This window comes from Mauremys mutica, chromosome 1 (assembly GCF_020497125.1).
Source record: "Mauremys mutica isolate MM-2020 ecotype Southern chromosome 1, ASM2049712v1, whole genome shotgun sequence".
In the NCBI taxonomy this organism is placed as follows: Eukaryota; Metazoa; Chordata; order Testudines; family Geoemydidae; genus Mauremys; species Mauremys mutica.
Window position 1 is genome coordinate 179,006,919 of NC_059072.1, and position 16,772 is coordinate 179,023,690.

The 16,772-nt window shown below is 41.1% G+C and overlaps 1 protein-coding gene across 8 annotated transcripts in view; it reads right to left on the reverse strand.

The window, feature by feature from the left end:
* Positions 1 to 16,772, reverse strand: part of HTR1F (5-hydroxytryptamine receptor 1F) — a 206,986-nt gene that overhangs the window by 146,703 nt on the left and 43,511 nt on the right. The window contains exon 1 of one of the 8 annotated variants that reach the window (XM_045002065.1): positions 3,741 to 3,853. The exons of the other annotated variants lie outside the window; for them this stretch is intronic. The gene's annotated coding sequence lies outside the window, so the exon portion shown is untranslated. Of the gene's footprint in view, positions 1 to 3,740; positions 3,854 to 16,772 lie in introns of those variants that run through there. 8 annotated transcript variants of the gene reach the window in all.

The window sequence follows — 16,772 nt, forward strand, 5'->3', positions numbered from 1 at the left end:
AGAAAAGCTATGCAAAAGACAAAAAGAGTTGCTTCTAAGTTGAACAAAGAAGCAAGGCAATGAAACTTACACACGTGAGAGATTTAAACTCCAGAATTAAATGGAAAACATGCAAGGGAAATGGGCAAAGAACAGAGAATGGAATGTAGGGGACATTCACAAGAAATAGGGCAGAAGCATAATGAGCAGGTGCTTAACAAGATCTAGTTTTAACTTTTACCTCTTCACTAATCCTAAACTGCAGCCCCTTTTGCAGTTCCGCCAGGAGGTGGCTTTTTGTGGCTGTACTTTTGGTACATTCATACCCCAGGGGATTTCTTCTATAGTTTTTATTTCTGTCAAAGTGTTTTTAAAAAATGTTAACAGGCTCATTTGTATCTTATGACGTCTAGGCCTCAGGCTCTACGTACTTTTGATCTCTACTACAGTGCATCACTTCCTCATTAGAAGTCAATTAAATTGCACTAGTGTAAACTTAGCATGAGACCAGAATAAGGCCCGGTATTGGTACCTCGTTGTGTTCTTTACTAGAACACCAACAGGAGGGAGATTTTTATATCTCCATGCAAACAAACTAAATCTGTCACCCAACAGCTAACAACTAGGGCTGGCTTTTCATGATCATTGCACCTTATAAATAAATGCTGTTCAATATTTCAGGTACTTCAGGTTGCCTGGGAGGTCTTTGCGTTAAAGAATAAATCATTGACCAGTGGTCTCCTCATGAGAAACTGGGACAACACATCATTTAAATGACTATAAATCATGAAAGAAATTCCCTGTTTAATTTTTTTTCCTATCAAAGGGCTTCCCTCCCAAAGGCATTTGACATGTTCCTTGGTTATAACTCTATAAAAGAAGCCAAAGATAATAGAATCTCTTTTTATAAAAAGAGATTCTGTTTTATTATCATAATGTCTTAGAGCACCTATCTGAATTTCTTCTTGTAGTTAGGAGTCTGTGGAGAAGAAGTTATTATAAGTAGGTCTCCCTGAAAGCACCCCATTTCCTTAGGGCAGGGGTTCTCAAGTTTTTCCACAGTACAGACCCCATCTTAGTACAAGATTGCCTCAGTGAGCCTCTGCCCCATCTAGCCATGATCCCCTTCAGAACCGCACAACAAAAAACTCAGCTGTTGCTTAAAGCAAGTCAACCTCATGAAAATAATCCCCCTCCTACCTCTCAAGTCATTGTGTTCAACTCATGCTATCTATCCACCTGCATGATCATAAATCTAAGTGCTTTCTTGGACTGGCACAAAAAGAGTACGCACGAACATCAGAAGTAAACCGGATCACAGAAAAAGCCCAACACCATTTTGTTTTGTTTCCATCCAGGTCCCCCAGCTGACCCATGGCTTGGACCTTACCATCCACCAGCCTCATAAGAGGGGTAAGGAGGGCTATAAGAATGGGGGGGGAGGTGTCCCCCTCCCCCTCATAGGAGTCTCCCTTCCCCATTCTGTTCCTTTATCCAGTACCTCCTTTTAAGTCCTTTATCAGGCCATTTATCTGGTCACTGGCTGCCCTCCTTATGGAGGACCTGCACTGACATCTGCCACAAGGAGGCGCCAGCCATTTGCTTGGCTGCCTCCTCCCCTCCCGCCAGGAGGGGTAACAGCCCCCTTCTTCTCTGTGCCCCTGGAACCATGCTGTTTCCAATGCTGTCTGCTGCTTTTCTGGAGCCATGCTGCTTCCACATGGTCCTGCAGCAAGCCTTAGAGCCCCAGCCTGTTTCTGTTCTGCCCAGCCTGTTCCTGGCTTCCTCGCTGCTTGGACATAGAGACTTGCCCCACCCAGGTTTCGTACCTTTATGCACATTCCGGGGGCGGGGGGGGGGGCGGGAGTCATTGCTGCAAAGCATCTTTTGCAGCAGTTTCTCACCTTCCTCCTCTTCCCCCGACCCCCAACCACAAAGCAGAGCTGCCCTTCTTTGGGTAAGCCCAGATAAATTCTGCCCCACTTGTGGTGCAGCCAGTTTTTGACAACCAACAGTAAATTCCTTTTTGGAAATAATGCAGATTGTGGTGCACTTATTACTCCAGTCCTCCAACACTGACAAATTACAACACAGAGCCATTGCCAGACTGTGTCTGATGAGTTTTTAGCAATCAAATTTAAATCACTGTCTTCTCATGAATTATCGCACTGCAACACAGGCTGACAGCATCACAGGACAAATATTTCCCAGTTTCAAAGCAAAACTTTTTTGGGTAGTTTTTTTTTTTTTTTTTTTAATGCACCAATGGCTTCATGAGTCAAAAGATTGGGGTACTCAAAGTGCATTGTGGGCCAAATCCGGACCACCAGACACTTCTGAATGGACTGGAAATCTTTCTATTTACTTATCATAATCATTATTGTTATTATTTTATTCTGCAGTCTGGACCCTGACTGTACCTCGACCAAGAAATTTGGATCTTGACAAAAATTGATTACCTCTGTCTTAGATGCACCTCCCAGGATCAAGGCTTAGAGCTGACCATAGCCCAAATGCATGGAGTCCCCTGTTCTAATCACAACACTCCTTCCCTGCATAGCCTTAAGCAAGTCATTTAAATTCTGCCTCAGTTTCCCCATCTGTAAAGTGTGATGACAATACCCACATATCTTGCTCACAGAAAAACTGAAGACTTTACTAATTAGTTAAATGTTTGTAAAGCACTTTTATGATTAAAAAAACCACCACCACCAAGGCTGCCAAGCATAAAGGCAGATACAACAAGAGCTTGCAAATCAAACAAAGCAACACAGAAGGGGAGTTCAATCAGTAGAACACAGCATCCAGTCCCAATCTGCAAACAAGGATAAAGCAGATATCTGAAGATTTTCAGGGCTCAATCGGTTGGAAGTTTAAGAACGATTATTCTCTAAAATACCAATCCAAGTCTCCTCAAATGTAAAAGGACTGTACAGCAATATGTGGATAATCTCACACATTTCTTAACACACTTCTGAAAAAACATTAAATGAGTAAAGCCCATTTTTTCTTCAGCATTGGAAGCTAAGCAAAGAAACAATGGAATCCAACAAATACTAAGTGTCAGAAACCTCTCAGCAAAAAGCCACCATAGCAACAGTATAATCTTTCTTGGAATGTGTCAAATATGCATCTGAGGTGGTGAATTGACACAGCTAATTAACCTTGTAGGATGAAAGCTAGAAAGCTCAGACAGCAGCATGGGTGAGAAATCTGAAAAGAAACTAAGCAAGTTAATAAGAGTAAGAAAAGGTTTTGCTAATTCAAAGATGCAAGAAAGTAAGCCAGCCATTGATTCTCTGTAGAGCAAGTTAGATGCAAGAGACTTCAGTAAAACAATCTATATTCACCTGAAACACTTGCTGTCTTTTCCAAAGTGCACAATGTAAGCAAGCTTACCTGTAAATTAGGTTTCTGTGAATCAACCACAACAATCTACACATTCCTATCCAGCTTTTGCTGACAGAGGCCAACTGGGGTAATGGTTGTAAAAGCTTTTCCTCCCTGTTTGGTGCTTCAATCATCATTTTTCAAGTTAAGACTAATATTGGGAGCAGCATTACTTGAACCAGTTTTCCCTGCTCTTTCCAAAGAAGAGCTGCAGCCTCAATGAGTGAATGTGTCACTCACCAACCTGGACTGATGGCACTGGCACTTGAAGCCTAACAGCTAAGAACCTCCTCCTCTCCCCTCCCCCCCCTTTTTTATTTTTAATATATGAAGAGTAAGGGTGGGAGCCAGGATTACTGGATTAATCTGACCTGAACACTCGTGTGAATTCCATATCTGTAAATTAGCCAGATAAATTTATAGTTTTCAATAAGTGAGAGAACTACAGTACTACTCAGCAAATCTCATGGTCCATGAGCAGATCTCTCTCTAAATAGAATGTAGGGACAAATAGCTCCTTATGACTAGTACACTTCTAGAATGCATAATCCAATCCATTGGGTAATGGAGCTTCTAGAGATGGTCACATTTACTTGTCCTCTAAATAAAGTTTTCTGAATCGGTCATAAACACAATACTCAAAATGCTAAGACCTGGTTTACATTGTATATTTAGTCTGGCCTAGCTATGTTGCTCAGGGGTCTGAAAAATTCACATTCTTGTGTGCTGTAGTTAAACCGATCTAACCCCCAGTGAAGACCAGCTAGGTCAATGGAAGAATTCGCTAGATCAGTGGAAGAATTCTTCCATCAACCTAGCCATTGCCACTCCGGGAGGTGGATTATCTACATCGACAGAAAAATCCCTTCCATTGATACAGAAAGCATACTCATAGAACTGGAAGGGACCTTAAGAGGTCATCTAGTCCAGTCCCCTGCACTCGTGGCAGGACAAATCATCATCTAAACATTCCTGACGGGTGTTTGTCTAACCTGCTCTTTAAAATCTCCAATGATGGAGATTCCACAGTCTCCTTGGGCCATTTATTCAAGTGTTTAACCACCCTGCCAGAAAGATTTTTCCTAATGTCCAAACTAAACCTCCTTTGCTGCAATTTAAGACCACTGCTTCTTATCCTATCCTCAGAGGATAAGAAAAACAATTTTTCTTCCTCCTCCTCCTAACAACTGTTATGTCGCCTCTGTCTTCTCTTTTCCAGAAGAAACAAACCCAATTTTTTCATTATTCCCTCATAGGTCATGTTTTCTAGATCTTTAATCATTTTTATCATTCTTCTTTAGACTCTCTCCAATTTGTCCACATCCTTCCTGAAATGTGGCGACCAGAACTGGACACAATACCCCAGTTAAAGCCACAGAAGAATTACTTGTGTCTTGCTTACAACACTCCTCCTAATACATCCCAGAAGGATGTTCGCTTTTTTGTAACAGCATTACACTGTTGACTCATATTTAGCCTGTGGTCCACTATGACCCCCAGATCCCTTTCCACAGTACTCCTTCCTAGGCAGTCATTTCCCATTTTGTATGTGTGCAACTGATTGTTCCTTCCTCTGTGAAGTATTTTGCATTTGTCCTTGTCTGAAGTAAATAGAATGAAATTCAATTTACTTCAGACCATTTCTCCAGTTTGTTCCAGTCATTTTGAATTTTAATCCTACCCTCCAAAGCACTTGCAACCCCTCCCAGCTTGGTATCATCCACAAACTTTATAAGTGTACTCTCTATTCCATTATCTGTATGCCAATGTAGTGCCCATAGTGAAGACATATCCTAACATATTTGCTTTTGTCTTGGGCAACTGAAATCACATTTAACAGCATCTTCTTTGGCTAATCAAGGCGCACCACTGACTAGCTCGTTTGTTTCACCTTAAGCTAATGGAAAAATGACCTTGATTCCCACCTCAAAAGCAGGGGTGGAAAGCTGAAGTTCATAGGGTCTGGGGAAAATATACATTATTTAAATGACATGTGTCTGTTGAAAACATAATTACATAGCAAAATATAGCATCTCAGTGATATTTACATAATGCATTTCAAATGCATACTAGATCATCTCAGGCACGTAACATAGAAACAGCATAAGTGTGATTTCACATGCATGGTAGCCTCTTTTCAAACTTCAATTTTTTTTTGCTTTTTTATATATTTTTTAAAAAGAATGTGCTGTACTAAAACCACATCAATTACATTAATGGTTAATTATTTTCAGATTTAATTTTTAAATGAGATCAAGAGGATATATAAGGCTTACAAGTATCAGAGGCATAGCCATGTTAGTCTGGATCTGTAAAAAGTGACAGAGTCCTGCGGCACCTTATAGACTAACAGACGTATTGGAGCATAAGCTTTCGTGGGTGAATACCCACTTCATCAGACACATGCCAGTTCCTCATTCTTCACTGTTTTGTTTTGTTTTTAACTGGGCTGTTTTAAACACTCTCCCTCAACATATAATTTAATTATGGAATTTGCCCTGTTCATTTATTCAAATTCTAAAAAAGCACCTGAAAACTAATCAGGATACATTAATATAGAGAAAAGTTATTAACATTCATACTGTTTACAAACTAAACTGATTATTACAAGAGAGAAAAATATGATATCAGATTCAGATCTTGGATGCCAAGTTCATAATATTAGCACTAATCTAGTTAGAGAAGAAGAGAATTATCTTCATTCTGCCTGAAAATATTAGAAATAGTCACGTGTAGAGTTCTCTAGGGTATATCTAGTTCTAGATACAACTTATTGTTTGGAAATTAGATGTATACAAATTCTTACCTAAATCTTTCCCAGAAGAGGAGTGGTCAGAATCTCTTCCGTTGGTAAGGAAACTACTAACCATTCCGGAATACATTTTGCCTGATGATAAAACTACGTATATACTTGGCATTGCTATGTATTTCTCTAAACTTTGCAAGGTAAACAACAGCAATTGCAAACATTATTCTGGAGATCTGGGAGGTCATGCCCACAGGGTGTTCTACAGCCTCACCAAGGTGTTGAGAGAAGCCAGTAGAAGCTGCAATGAGAATGGAGGGAACTCAGCAACTTTAAGGATAAAGCCCCAAGTCTTATTTTCCTTGAGTCCGTTTACAGGGAACTCCTTTAATGAAATCACTCCAGTTCCAAAATTAGCTTACTGTTTTCTCTTGGATTTCTAAAGAGATTATATATTTCTGTTACTGTTTAATCTCCTCCTAACCACTAAATTTTTCTCCACAGAGCTTGGTGTGTATAGATATACCGGAATACCATGGGGTAGATTCCCTACTGTAATAGCTCCATTGAAGTTAATGGAAGTATGACAATTTACACCAGATGAGGAGTTGCTCCCCATCTCTTTAATGAGAGAGATGTCAGTGTATATAATGCCTTTCTCAGAGAGGTTGGGTATTGCAATGCACAACCAAGATTTCAGAAATTAACCATGGTGAAGTTCCCTTGGGGAACTCAGTTTCTCCTCTACTCACCAATCTAACGATGCCAAAATTCCACAGACTGAACATGAAAAATTCCAGTCACTCAACTGAAGGGGAAAGTTAGAACTAACATCTCTGGTTTTGCTTTCTGCTGGGATGAAGCCACTGCTTGGGACAAAAAACAAATTCATGGAATAGGTCTGTCCAATTCAATAGAATAGAGGCATTAAAAAAAACTGGAATAAAGTTCCTCCTGATGGTATATTTACTTAACTGACCATACCCTCCTCAGACAAGTACTTCCAGAGCTGTAGAGACTTATAGTATTACAATATAACATGAAGAAAAGCACAACCATTTGTTGCTGCAATTATGACCTGTTAGCCCCACTTATTATTATTATTAAACGTTAAAGAGAAGAATTGTATGCTAAACCATATATATGAAACTCAAGGAATCATAAGATCTATCCAAAGCAGTGTAGCCATATTACAAGAAATCAAAATTATAGGTAAACAGGTTAAATTAGGCATCTCTCCCACAGTGAATCCTGTGAGTTATGACTTCTGCCCAGAAAGTGGAAGTAGCAAGCAGTGGCCATCATCTACCAACCACAAAAGAAAGCTAAGAAAATATCATATACAAAACTATTCAAATGGAAAAGTATTAGAACAGTCATTATTCATTGTTCTTGGCCACACGTCCAGAACTGTTAGAAATTACAGGACAGTTTTCACAGGAAAGGACTGATATCTAAAATACTACAGGAAATTAAAATACTCTGTTTTGCAAGTACATTCATGCTATATTGGATGCAATGAGATCCCCTAATGGGAGAAGATAAGCTCCTGTGTGAAACAAATAAAACCAAACCCTCAAACTGCCCATTGTGGTGTTTTTGTTATAAATTTTAATTCTCTATATTAATAGCATATAGCATTTCTCATAATGTTGAAAGATCTGTAAGTTAATATGTAAGGTTCAAAGAGAAAATACCAGCAAGAACTCAAAGAGAATGACAATGACAAAAGCAGTCAAGGTAGAAGAAAGAGTAGCCAATTAGGACATTTGAACAGTACTGGAGAAGGGGACAGAAGAGGAAGAGTTTCGATGAGTGATGGCAGATAAGCCAGAGGATTTAGAAATCTTACGAAGAAGGCTGAAGCAAGTGTTCACTGATATAAATCAGAGAGCTGAGATGGCAGAAATGCGAGTTCTTGCTATTTAAATTGATTTCTGTATTTTTAAATCTTAAATCTCAGGGAGGAAAGTTATTTTTGATTGCTCCCTTGGGATTAAAAGGGTTCCTCAGGCTCTACAACTTTGCACCAGCCCGGGAGACAAGGCTGGTGCTATTATTATGGGAGGAGTTAGGATTCCAAGATGGTGATGATTTTAAGATGTGTCCAGGAAACTGGGAGAAGCTAAGTGTTTTAAAGGTGCATGAATCACATTTTCAACCCGATGTGAGACTTTATACTTGGGGCCTGAAATAACAAAATCCCTCTTGAGGTGAGGGGAGGAGCTCTCCAAATGCCTCTTCTCCACCCCAATCTACATGAGCTCAGACAGATCTCCCTTGTGTCTCTTTTCTCTCCCCACTCCTCTTCCCCAGGCTGAGGAGGGTCTCTCCCTCTATGACTCTTCCTCCCGTCCATCTTCTCTCTTTATCCCTGAGTTGGGGCGAGTGCATGGGATTCTTCCGTCCTAAGTGCAGGACTCTGTACTTGTTGAAACTCAGACTTCTTTTGGCCCAATCCTATTCCTACCCTCCAGCATATTTACCACTCCTGCCAGTTTAGTGTCATCTGCAAATTTGCTGAGGGTGCAGTCCACACCATCCTCCAGATCATTAATGAAGATATTGAACAAAACCGACCCCAAGACTGACCCTTGGGGCACTCTGCCCGATACTGGCTGCCAACCAGACATGGAGCCATTGATCACTACCCACTGAGCCCGATGATCTAGCCAGCTTTCTAGTCAATTCATCCAGACCATACTTCTTTAACTTGCTGGCAAGAATACTGTGGGAGACCATATCAAAAGCTTTGCTAAAGTCAAGGTATAACACATCCACTGCTTTCCCCTTATCCACAGAGCCAGTTATCTCATCATAGAAGGCAATTAGGTTAGTCAGGCATGACTTGCCCTTGGTGAATCCATGCTTACTGTTCCTGATCACCTTCCTTTCCTCTAAGGATCTAGAGAGGATCCTAACAGGAGAGGGAAAGAATCTACTGATTGTCCTTCATGTGGGAACAAATGATATGGCTAGATTCTCACTGAAATGTATCCCCGAATGGGGAAGCCGCTTAAGGAAATCGAAGCTCAGGTGATCTTCAGTGGAATTCTGCCTGTTCCTAGAGAAGGGCAACATAGGTGTGACAAGATTATGATGATCAACAGATGGCTCGGGCGGTGGTGCAATAAGGAGGGCTTTGGGATGTATGGCCACTGGGAGGCATTCATGGACAGAGGACTGTTCTCTTGGGATGGACTTCACCTGAGTAAGGAGGGAAATAGACTTCTAGGATGGAGGCTCGCATAACTGATTAAGAGAGTTTTAAACTAGGAATTTGGGGGAGATGGTTGGGAAACGACCAGGTAATCTCCACGCTGGATTTTAACATTGAGAGGGAAGAAAATGAAGAAAGAAAAGATATAGCTGTGGGTAGGAGAATGGACATAAGGAGGAAGGGTAGTGTAGATATCAGTCTAATAGGTGATACTGGCGGTAGAATGTCTGTGCCTAATGGGGTAAAGAATGTGAGAGAAGATGAACAATAAAAATTAAGATGTTTGTACACTAATGCGAGGAGGAACTAGAGCTACAGGTGCAGGAAGTGAAACCAGATATTATAGGGATACCAGAAACATAGCTGAATAGTACTCACGACTGGAGTACAGGTATTGAAGGGTATGTGCTGTTTAGCAAAGATAGAAATAAAGGCAAAAGTGGTGGAGTAGCATTGAATATCAATGATGAGGTAGACTGTAAAGAAATAAGATGGAATGGAATGGATAAGACAGGGTCTGTCTGGGAAAAAAATCACACTGGAGAAGAAAGCTACTAGAGCCTCCCCTGTGATAGTGCTTGGGGTGTGCTATAGACCGCCGGGATACGATATGGATAGAGACCTCTTTAATGTTTTTAATGAAGTAAATACTAATGGGAATTGTGTAATCATGGGAGACTTCAACTTTCCAGATACAGACTGGAGGACAAGTGCTAGTAGTAAAAATAGGGCTTAGATTTTCCTGGATGCGATAGATAATGGATTCCTTCACCAAGTAGTTGCTGAACCAACAAGGGGGATGCCATTTTAGATTTGATTTTGGTGAGTAGTGAGGACCTCATAGAAGAAATGGTTGTAGGGGACAACCTTGGTTCGAGCGATCATGAGCTAATTCAGTTCAAACTACATGGAAGGATAAACAAAAATAGATCTGTGATTAGAGTTTTTGATTTCAAAAGGGCTCACTTTAAAAATTAAGGAAATTAGTTGGGGAAGTGGATTGGACTGAAGAACTTGTGAATCTAAAGGCAGAGGAGGCCTGGATTTATTACAAGTCAAGGGTGCAGAAACTATCAGAAGCCTGAATCCCAAGAAAGAGGAAAAAACTCATAGGCAGGAGCTGTAGACCAAGCTGGATGAGCAAGCATCTCAGAGAGGTTATTAAGAAAAAGCAGAAAGCCTACAAGGAGTGGAAGATGGGAGGGATTAGCAAGGAAAGCTCCCTTATTGAGGTCAGAACATGTAGGGATAAAGTGAGAAAGGCCAAAAGCCATGTAGAGTTGGACCTTGCAAAGGGAATTAAATCCAATAGTAAAAGGTTCTATAGCCATATAAAGAAGAAGAAAACAAAGAAGGGAGTGGGACCGCTAAACACTGGGGATGGAGTGGAGGTTAAAGGTAATTTAGGCATGGCCCAATATCTAAACAAATACTTTGCCTCAGTCTTTAATGAGGCTAATGAGGAGCTTAGGGATAATGGTAAGATGACAAATGGGAATGAGGATATGGAGGTAGATATTACCACATCCGAGGCAGAAGCCAAACTCGAACAGCTTAATGGGACGAAATCGGGGGATAATCTTCGTCCAAGAATATTAAAGGAACTGGCACATGAAATTGCAAGCCCATTAGCAAGAAATTGTAATGAATCTGTAAACTCAGGGGTTGTACCATATGACTGGAGAATTACTAACATAGTTCCTATTTTTAAGAAAGGGGAAAAAAAGTAATCCGGGTAACTACAGCTCCTTAGTTTGACATCTGTAGTATGCAAGGTCTTGGAAAAATTTCTGAAGGAGAAAGTAGTTAAGGACATCGAGGTCAATGGTAACGGGGACAAAATACATCATGGTTTTACAAAAGATAGATCATGCCAAACCAATCTGATCTCCTTCTCTGAGAAAGTAACAGATTTTTTAGACAAAGGAAATGCAGTGGATCTAATTTACCTCGATTTCAGTAAGGCATTTGATATGGTTCCACATGGGGAATTATTAGCTAAATTGGAAAAGATGGGGATCAATATGAAAACTGAAAGGTGGATAAGGAACTGGTTAAAGGGGAGACCACAACGCAGGGGCGGCTCTAGGATTTTGGCCGCCCCAAGCAGGGCGGGACGCCGTGGGGGGGCGCTCTGGCGGTCGCCGGTCCCGCGGCTCCGGGGGACCTCCCGCAGACGTGCCCTGCGGAGGGTCCGCTGGTCCCGCGGCTCCGGTGGACCTCCCGCAGGCATGCCTGCGGATGCTCCACCGGAGCCGCGGGACCAGCAGACCCTCCACAGGCGTGCCTGCGGGAGGTCCCCCGGAGCCGCCTGCCGCCCTCCCGCGGGACGCCGCCCCAAGCGTGCACTTGGCGCGCTGGGGTCTGGAGCCGGCCCTGCCACAACGGGTCATACTGAAAGGTGAACTGTCAGGCAGGAAGGAGATTACTAATGGAGTTCCTCAGGGATCGGTTTTGGAACCAATCTTATTTAATCTTCTTATTACTGACCTTGGCACAAAAAGTGGGAATGTGCTAATAAAGTATGTGGAGGACATGAAGCTGGGAGGTATTGCCAATACAGAGAGGGACCGGGATATCCTACAGGAAGATCTGGATGACCTTGTAAACTGGAATAATAGTAATAGGATGAAATTTAATAATGAAAAGTGTAAGGTCATGCATTTAGGGATTAATAAGAATTTTGGTTATAAAGTGGGGATGTATCACTTGGAAGTAACAGAGGAGGAGAAAGATCTTGGAATATTGGTTGATCACAGGATGACTATGAGCCGCCAATGTGATATGGCTGTGAAAAAAGCTAATGCGGTCTTGGGATACATCAGGCGAGGTATTTCCAGTAGAGATAAGGAGGTATTAGTACCGTTATACAAGGCATCATCTGGAATACTGTAGAGTTCTGGTCTCCCATGTTTAAGAAGGATGAATTCAAACTGGAACAGGTACAGAGAAGGGCTACTAGGATGATCCGAGGAATGGAAAACCTGTCTTATGAAAGGAGACTGAAGGAGCTTGACTTGTTTAGCCTAACCAAAAGAAGGCTGAGGGGAGATATGATTGCTCTCTATAAATGTATCAGAGGGATAAATATTAGGGAGAGAGAGGAATTATTTAAGCTCAGTACCAATGTGGACACAAGAAGAAATGGATATAAACTGGCCATGAGGAAGTTTAGACTTGAAATTAGACAAAGGTTTCTAACCATTAGAGGAGTGAAGTTCTGGAACAGCCTTCCAAGCGGAGCAGTGGACAAAAGACATATCTGGCTTCAGGACTAAGCTTGATAAGTTTATGGAAGGGATGGTATGATGGGATAGCCTAATTTTGGCAATTAATTGATCTTTGACTACTAGTGGTAAATACGCCCAATGGCCTGTGATGGGACACTAGAGAGGATGGGATTGAGGTACTACAGAAAATTCTTTCCTGGGTGTCTGGCTGGTAAGTCCTGCCCACATGCTCAGGGTTTAGCTGATTGCCATATTTGGGGTCAGGAAGGAATTTTCCTCCAGGGATTGGCAGAGGCCCAGGGGGGGTTCACCTTCCTCTGCAGCATGGGGCACGGGTCACTTGCTGGAGGATTCTCTGCACCTTGAAGTCTTTAAACCACAAGTTGAGGACTTCAATAGCTCAGACATAGGTCAGGGCTTGTTACAGGAGTGGGTGGGTGAGATTCTGTGGCCCTGTTTTGCAGGAGGTCAGACTAGACAATCATAATGGTCCCTTCTGACCTTAAAGTCTATGAGTCTAAGTGCTTCAGAATTGATTCCTTGAGGAACTGCTCCATGATTTTTCCAGGGACTGAGGTATGAGAGTATGATAGGAGTAGAGAGATTGTCACTCAACATTTGAGGGAGGAGTGGGGAAGGGTGCGAGCCCTCAATATATTCCATGACACTGAAGAATAGATTTAGCTAACATTTAAAAAAAGATTTTCCAAACTGCCCCATCTGGCATAGCTGTAAATAACAATTTGTACATTTAAAACAGTCTTCTATTAGATACTTTAGCAAACAATTAAGATTTATCCATTATTTACTAACAAATACAGTAGGTTTGTAAACTCCACAGTGTTGACACTAACACCCAAATAATTTCTAAAGCATTAAAATAATATTGGAAAGAGCTTTGTAGAAACATATTTAAAGCACTCATCTTTACGTCTGAAGATAGGTTTAAGAATGTTTATCATTGATAATCAAAGTAAATACATTTATATAAAAACAGTGTGCTGAAAATGTACACATATTGAAATATAGGGAATACATTTCCACCTAAAAGTGTAAACACCACCTGTGGGTAAAATACACTGTGATAACTGGATGATTTTTTGAATGAGTTAGAACTACACATGTGCTCAGACCCTGGTCAGTGACACCATGCCTATTTGTTGCCAACTGTGAAATATATTAGGCATGTGCGTTCAATCAAAGCAGCCTTTTGGGGACTTTATCACTAGACCAAGAAATATAAAAAGGGATCAGAATTATTATACGATACAACACAATTATTAGCTACTGCTTTACATGAATGAAGAAAATGAGACCATTAATTCACTGTACTGAAGAGTTCTTCTTAAATACTGAAAAGACATTGGGAAGGTTTCTGATCTCAGTTGTATCAGTGCTATTCCACATAAGTCCGTTCATTTAAGGTTTACATTTAAACTGGTATAACCAAGTTTGGTATCTAACCATCCGGATTTTGGCTCCTTAACATATTCATTGTGTGGTGGACAATCTTCCTATTTATTATCCGGTCTATGAGAAATTAACAGCTTGTCCATTTTAACAAAATGAGAAATTACTTTGAACTTAATACTGAATATCCCTGGCTGCTTACCATCCAGGCTATTTCTTTAAATCAACACAGTGGATATAAAATGTTAAATCTTCTGAAATTTAAAGCAGTTAAAAGAAATAGAAATTTTAGACAGTGATATTTTAAACACTATTTAATGTATTATTCAGCTGAAGAACAAAAACAACTTTTCCCCTGGTAAGTCTTGGTATGGTATAAAAGTGAAGACAATAAAACGGAAAATTATATTATATATAGTGGAAATAAATGTGAACAAGAGCAGCATTCAATCCCAATCATTCCGAAATTTATAATCAAGAGGATAAATTCTCTCTCTTGAAGACTATAGTCTGAAAAATGATTGAGGTAAATGGCCCCTCACTCAGGTATGTTATTTATGTGTATTTGAAGACATGCCTAGCTTATTTTTAACACTAATGTTTTCACAGCATTTTCTTGTGTTAGCTGTATGGTGGCCGACATCTGAGACAGCAGACTGAATTCAAATACTTCTAGTACATCAGAATTGTTTACTAAGTTCTGGACAATAACAGCTGTATGAAACCATTGATGAAAATCCGATTGCACAAGTGCCACTGAGGGCATAATTTGGACATAGAACTTTTGTTACTGGTAATTATGCATGAAAAGGACCCAGCTTGATTGTCAGATTGAGTTTGCAGAACTGGCAGTTTGAAAGAAACAAACCATTTTTAACTTGCAAATTGTGAATATTTAACATGGATATAACTATAGAGCTCCCAGAAGCTACTTTTACAGTCACTTTTCAAGTAGAACTGCACTTTAGAGGAAGGGAGGGAAAGCAACCATTGTCTCTCAAAGGTTATATTTTCAGCTAGCTACATTTGTTTATGATACATAGTTCGGTCCAGCTAACTAGATTGTCTCTGTAAAAACAGAAAATAAAATCTCTCATTATACAGTATGCCTTCAGGAGAAGAGACACAGATTTTAACAGGAGGCTGCACTTCTGTGAAGCAGCCTGTTTCAAACTGAGTGAAAATATTTTTTGTTCTCAAAATTACTATGAAGGTTTGATTGTTACAATATGAAATTGTTTTCTTCTGAAGAATGACAGGTGGACAAAGATAGGCTATGGAGATCCAGAAATAACCCCGGTCACACAAAGGTTGCTGCAAACATACTATTTTGTGAAGTTAGTGTTAAAAATGAAATTTTGAGATTGAAAAATTAGTAACACAATTTTGAAACCAATTAGTTTACAAGAAATCATCCTAAATACCTGAAAGCACAAAACACATTTGAAATGTCTCAGTCTGCACACTCACTTTGTGGAAAATGGAGTTTGGGGAACAAAGATTAAAAAAAAAACCATAATGGGAAAAATGCATGGCAATCTGGGTTTTAGAATAGCTTTGAGACTGGATTCTCCACCCTGCCCCAGCAGAACTCATTGCTGAGGCGCAGTTCTGTCTTACACTACTAACAGAGGTTCTTCTGTGATCTTACACCCATGGAGAATTGTGTGTAGTGCAGCTATGCTTTATTATGCCTCATCCTGAGCAGCTCCCACCCTCCCCTTACGTTGAGGGTGGGGGACCAGCTCATGCAAGAACCAAGTCCGCCAGCAGAGGACTCCCCTGCTCATGGAGAATTCTCTACAGGGCAGCTCTGGCCAGTTTAATTTCACTTTGTCCCAGGCAGGGCCAGATTTACACCTTGGGCACCCCTAGGTGCAGGGGCTCAAAGACCCTGCCCATGGTGACCGGGAACTGTGGGGTCTTGCTCCCGCCTGTGGTGGCTCAGAGCTCCGGGGTGCCCCTGCAACCAGTTGCGGCAGACAGCAGCTTGGGACTCTTAACTGCCACAGGCAGCAGGGCTGCCCCACCATTTTTAACTTTTAGGCACCCTGCCACCCAACGCCCCTGGGAGGTGACTATCTGCTGGGCTGAGCAAGGAACGCTCCAGCAGGGCTGCCTGGGGCCATTTCCCACTCAGCAAGCTCACCCCCTGCCAGGACGCAGGAGTGTCAAAATTTGAATTTTTAGGCCTCCCTAGAATGCTGGTGCCCATAGTCACGTGCCTACTGTGCCTAATGGGAAATCCAGCCCTGGTCCCAGGCTGAGTTTTGAAAAGTGGATTTGGCAGACCAAGGAATCTGGCCCATGGCTCTGTTAATATATCTCCTTCAATCTACAGACCTCAAAACACTCTTCAGCCAACAATTGTGACTGTTTTCAAATACTGCATAATATTACAGAATTCTATTATGTAAGATTGTGGAGGGGAGATAAACAGTAGACAACTTCTTCCAAGCTAGAAGAGAATGGAACAGCAGATGTCAGATTTACTACTAGCTGGAGGGTGAAATCCTGGACCCAGTGAAGTCACTGGGAGTTTTGCTATTCACCTCAATAGGGCCAAGGTTTCAATCACAGCCCACAAACCAGGATCAAAGGAAAACAGCACCTTGGCAGAAATCCCAACACCCTCACAATTCTCAGCACTGGGAGTAGCTGGGGAGATTTCACACATCTTTCATATTTTTCTCTACCTTGTTTATATCTAGTGAGTTTTTCCAAGCCTTAGCTGAATATATTAATTTAAATACAACATAGAACAAAGAAAAACATGCTAGAAAACTTTATTCCCAGC